The 6,000-nt window shown below is 41.0% G+C and overlaps 1 protein-coding gene and 1 long non-coding RNA gene across 7 annotated transcripts in view; both read right to left on the bottom strand.

The window, feature by feature from the left end:
- The window catches only part of LOC147841212 (uncharacterized), a 1,204,737-nt gene that overhangs the window by 985,682 nt on the left and 213,055 nt on the right, over positions 1 to 6,000 (bottom strand). The window lies entirely within an intron of this gene.
- Positions 1 to 6,000, bottom strand: part of mymx (myomixer) — a 111,112-nt gene that overhangs the window by 97,686 nt on the left and 7,426 nt on the right. The gene's annotated exons all lie outside the window — the stretch shown is intronic.

The raw sequence follows: 6,000 nt of genomic DNA, 5'->3' as shown, positions 1-6,000 counted from the left end.
TAGCGGAATGACATGTGCTCTTTTAGGTTCGTTAAAGACCACTCGTGCTGCTGCGTTCTGAAGCATCTGAAGAGGTTTGATAGAGTTAGCTGGAAGCCCGGCTAGTAGAGAGTTGCAATAGTCCAGTCTGGAGAGAACAAGAGCTTGAACAAGGAGTTGAGCTGCATGTTCAGATAAGAAGGGTCGGATCTTTCTGATGTTATAGAGTGCGAATCTGCACGATCGAGCAGTTCTAGAGATGTGGTCAGAGAAGTTTAGTTGGTCATCAATCATTACTCCAAGGCTTTTCACCATATTGGATGCAGTAATCGTTGCCCCATCCATCTGGATTGAAAAGTTATGATGTAGAGTCGAGTTGGCAGAAACTTCTAGCATTTCCGTTTTTGCGAGGTTAAGCTGAAGATGATGATCTTTCATCCAGTGTGAAATATTCAACAGGCAGGCTGAGATGCGAGCTGGAACCGAGGGATCATCAGGATGACAAGAGAGGTATAGCTGGGTATCATCAGCATAGCAGTGGTAGGAGAATCCATGTTTCTGGATGACTGGTCCTAGAGATGACGTGTAGATGTAGAGAATTGGCCCAAGAACAGAGCCTTGAGGTACCCCAGTGTTTAGATGCTGTAGATTGGACACCTCTCCTCTCCAAGACACCCTGAATTACCTGTTAGAGAGGTAAGATCCGAACCACTGAATAACCGTGCCTGCAACACCCAGTGACTCAAGCGTAGATAGTAGGATATGGTGGTTTACAGTGTCAAAAGCAGCTGACGAATCCAGTAAGATGAGGACTGATGATTTAGAGCAGAGTTCACCAATCCTGGTCCTGGAGGGCCGGTCTCCCTGCAGGGTTTAGCTCCAACTTGCCTCAATACACCAGCCTGGATGTTTTAAGTATACCAAGTAAGAGCTTGATTAGCTTGTTCAGGTGTGTTTGATTAGGGTTGGAGGTAAAATCTGCAGGACACCGGCCCTCCAGGAACAAGTTTGGTGACCGCTAATTTAGAGTCTGCTTTAACCAGTCTAAAATTGACATAATCAAATTCATTCATTTATTCATCTTTCTTCAGCTTAAGTCTGAAGTATTTCAGGGTTTGCCACAGTGGAATGAACCGCCAACTATTCCAGAATATGTTTTATGCAGAGAATGCACTTTTAACTGGAACCCAGTACTGTGAAACACTCATTCACACACACACTCATACACTACACACTCATACACAATAATTATTCAATTCCCCTATAGCACATGTGTTTGGACTGTGGGGGAAACCAGAGCATGCAAAGGAAACCCACATCAGCACAGGGAGAACTTTCAAACTCCACACAGAAATGCCAACTGACCCAGCCGGGACTCGAACTCCCCCTTAAAATATAAACTTTTCGATTGGCTACAGAACAAACCACTTAAATAAATAAATAAACTAATAAATAAAAGAAATCGGTTATTAGAAATTAGTTATTAAAACTATTATGTTTAGACATGTGACCTCTCTTATAAGCAACACTTGGGAAACACTTTTACAATAATAATGTTGTTTAATTTTGTTGTCTTCAACTGTATAAACTGTAGCAAATAGTACAAAAGTGTCCCGTTCACCACATAATGACTCTGTTTACAAGACTGAAAACCGTCAGACAGTCTTACATAAGCGAAAGCCACTGATGATGATGATTGTGGCGAGGACACATTTAAAGCCGCTCGAACAATGAGACACAGTGAATAAAGTCAGGAAACATCTGCGGTGATGATCAGCACATTAACACATCATCACCGTCACAAACACAGAGCATAAATATAATATTGTTGCAAAAATACGACACTGCAAAAAAAAATAATAATAATATTTTAACAAGAATTTGAGCAATAATATTTCATATTTTCAAACACATTTTGAGAGAGATTAACTGACTTTGTTCTTGCTACTTAATAAATTTAGAAAATATACATATAACTATTAAAGCATTATATTCATTCATTTTCCTTTAGCTTAGTCCCTTTATTCATCAGGGGTCTCCACGGCGGAATGAACCACTAACTTATCCAGCATATGTTTTACGCAAGTGGATGCCAAAAGACATGGTGAATTGGGTAGACTAAATTGTCCGTAGTGTATAAGTGTGTGTGAATGTTTCTCTGTAGAGATGGTTTGTGGCTGGAAGGGCATTCGCTGTTTAAAAATGAGCTGGATAAGTTGGCGGTTCATTCCACTGTGGCGACCCCAGATTAATAAAGGGACTAAGCCGACAAGAAAATAAATGAATGAATGCATTGTTTTAAAATTAAACTATAGTTGGGAAGATGCTATAATAACCTATAGTTGGGTTATATGTTGGGGTATGTTTAACCCAGCTATTTTAACTGAGTAACAGTACCCATCCTAGTGACAGTTCTTGCAGCTTTAGTCTGAGATTGGAGATTGTCCATCATTCATCCAGAGATTCCCGGTCTCTCCCCATCCTGAATGAGCTCATGTTTTCCACACGGTGTGACTCAAGCCTCGGGCCCACAGACAGACGCTGTGTTTGTTTTGAGCGCTGATTCAGCTTTAGCGTTTGTGAGTAAACACTGATCTGTGGGGTCTGGAGTCAGGTGACAGGTGGGGTCTTTTCACAGACATTCACCCCGAACGTCCGGAAAAACTGGCTTTCCTCTGCTGAGCACTTAAAATAATGAGTTCTTTAGGTTTGGCCGCTGCGCCGCTGACATCACTTCCTAAATTCCAAGAGCCCATTATCTTCACTACATCTGGACAAACCGCCGGAGAGGGAAATCACTGAGGTCAGGGCTGAGCTTCAGACGCTTTACAACAGAAAGAGTCACAAGAGCGCGGCTTTACTGTGTGTGATCTGGAGATGATGAACACATTAGGTGCGTCTCAAATCACATCCTTATGCACTAATCTATGCCATTATGTAGTCTAAATAGTGTAAAATAAAGTGCAAGATGCCATCTGGGTATTTACTGTGGCAGGGGCTACTGGAGAAGGGCAGGAGCTGCTGATATTGGTAGGAGCTGACGATGAAGGGGAGGAGCTGATGACGATGAAGGGGAGAAGCTGATGATGAGGGGAGGAGCTGATGATGAAGGGGAGGAGCTGATGATGAAGGGAGGAGCTAATAAAGATTAAGGGGAGGAGCTGATGATGAAAGGAGGAGCTAATGATGAGGGGAGGAGCTGATAATGAAGGGGATGAGTTGATGTTGAGGGGAGGAGCTAATAAGAAAGAAAGGGAGGAGCTGATGATAAAGGGGAGAAGGTGATGATAAAGGGGAGGAGCTGACGATGAAGGGGAGGAGCTGATGACGATGAAGGGGAGAAGCTGATGATGAGGGGAGGAGCTGATGATAAAGGGGAGGAGCTGATGATGAAGGGAGGAGCTAATAAAGATTAAGGGGAGGAGCTGATGATGAAAGGAGGAGCTAATGATGAGGGGAGGAGCTGATAATGAAGGGGATGAGTTGATGTTGAGGGGAGGAGCTAATAAGAAAGGGAGGAGCTGATGATAAAGGGGAGAAGGTGATGATAAAGGGGAGGAGCTGATGATGAAGGGGGGCGCTAATAAGGATTAAGGGGAGGAGCTGATGATGAAAGAAGGAGCTGATGATGAAGGGGAGGAGTTGATGATGAAGAGGAGGAGCTGGTGATGAAGAAGAAGAGCTGAAGATGATGAAACGGAGGAGTTTATGAAGAGGAGGAGCTGATGATGGTGAGGAGCTGATGATGAAGGGGAGGAGCTGATGGTAAAGGGGAGGAGCTGATGATGATGTTGGGAGGAGCTGATGATGGTTAAGGAGCTGATTATGATAAAAGGGAGGAGTTGATGGTGAAGGGGAGGAGCTTCTGGTGAAAGAGGAGGAGCTGATGAAGGGGAGGAGTTAGTGAAGAGGAGGAGCTGATGATTAAAGGGAGGAACTGATGATGATGATGAAAGTGAGAAGCTGATAATGAAAGGGAGGAGGATGAAGGAGCAGTTGATAATGATGAAGGGGAGGGGCTAATGATGAGGGGGAGGGGCTGATAAAGAAGGAGATGAGCTGATAATAAAGGGAAGAAGCTGATGAAGGAGAGGAGCTGATAATGAAGGGGAGGAGCTGATAATGTAGGGGAGGAGTTGATGGTGAGGAGCTGATAATGAGGGGGAGGAGTTGATGATGAAGGGAAGAAGCAGATGATGAAGGAGAGGAGTTGATGGTGAAGGGGGGAGCTGAGAATTAAGGGGAGGAGCTGATGATGAAGGGAAGAAGCAGATGATGAAAGAGAGGAGTTGATGGTGAAGGGGGGAGCTGAGAATTAAGGGGAGGAGCTGATGATGAAGGGTAGAAGCAGATGATGAAGGGGAGGAGTTGACGGTGAAGGGGAGCAGCTGCTGATGAAAGGAAGAAGCTGATGATGACGGGGAGGAGCTATTGCTGATGAAGGGGAGGAGCTGATAATGATGAAGGGGAGAAGCTGAAATTGATGGAGGGGAGGAGCCGATAATAAAGGGGAGGGGCTAGTGATGAAGGGGAGGAGCTGCTGATGAAGATGATGGGGAGGAGCTGCTGATGAGGAAGGGGAGGAGCTGATGATAATGGGGAGGAGCTGAAGATGAAAGGGAGGAGTTGATGATGGAGAGGAGGAGCTATCGGAAGAGGAGGAGCTGTTGTTTTTTATTATTTATATTGGATTAAGCCAGCAAAATTCTCCAATGCAAGCGATTACGCCACATTTTCTTACTTTCTTTGTTTACCTCAATGTTTTAAAATGACAAAATGTAAGAATACTGTAAGAATAAAACTGTGAGATGACTAATTATATACACTATTAAAAAATACAAAACACACCATAAAATTATTTTAAAATCAAAACTTTATATTACATTTTTTACTAATTCTTAAATTAAAAATATTTATACAAACTATAATGATTTATCAATAATGTTAAAATAATACCAATAATACATTTTTGGCTTAATGTTTTCATTACCAAATCTAATTTGCACATTTGAAAGAAAATAAATAAATAAAATAAAAGTGTCAACAACACAAAACCAATTATTTTATACTGTGGAAAATTACAAAAATCACTCAAAATGACAGAAAATGTCAAAAAAATCAAACAAAAAGCAAATATAAAACAATTATTAATTTTTAAACAAACTTAATAAAACAAAGCAAATTAATTCTTGATAAAATAACAACAATAGTAGTTGAATATATTATAATATTATAATAACATAAACACTATAACAAACATATGATAAATAAAAAATAAATTGTCTAAAAATTATTATTTCTTTTTAACACACGACCACACAATAAAAACATTAAAGCACTCATGAATAATGAATACAAGTGGCAAACACACATAAAAATCACCAAAACATTCTCATTAAAAGGAAATAAAAAAGCTCATGAAAATGTTTCATGAAAAGTCTTTATGATCCTTCAAATATTTGTATACATATTATATGTTTGTTTACTTTAATCTTTATAAACTTAAATATAAGCTTTTTAACAATAACCATTCATTCATTCATTCTCCTTCGGCTTAGTCCCTTTATTCATCAGTGGACGCCACAGCGTAATGAACTGCCAACTCTTCCAGCATATGTTTTACACCGCGAATGCCCCTCCAGCCGCAACCCAGTACTGGGAAACATCCATATACACTCATTCACACACACTCATATATGCGGCCAATTTAGTTTATTCAATTCCCCTATAGCGCATGTGTTTGGATTGTGGGGGAAACTGGAGCACCCGGAGGAAACCCACACCAACACGGGGAGAACATGCAAACTCCACATAGGAACGCAAACTGGCCCAGCCGAGACTCAAACTAGCAACCTTCTTGCTGTGAGGCTACAGTGCTTACCACTAAGCACCTATAACAATAACCACTTACATGTTAAACAATTTAAATACACTTTTTATCTAAGTTTAATGTGACTAAATTGTTTGTTTGTTTATACTTTTGGATTAATATTTCATCCGTGAAGAGAAAAATGCCTATAA

Source organism: Danio rerio, chromosome 13 (assembly GCF_052040795.2).
Source record: "Danio rerio strain M-AB ecotype USA chromosome 13, GRCz13ab, whole genome shotgun sequence".
In the NCBI taxonomy this organism is placed as follows: domain Eukaryota; kingdom Metazoa; phylum Chordata; class Actinopteri; order Cypriniformes; family Danionidae; genus Danio; species Danio rerio.
Note: the sequence above shows the minus strand (reverse complement) of the source record. Positions and strands in the feature narration are given on the sequence as shown.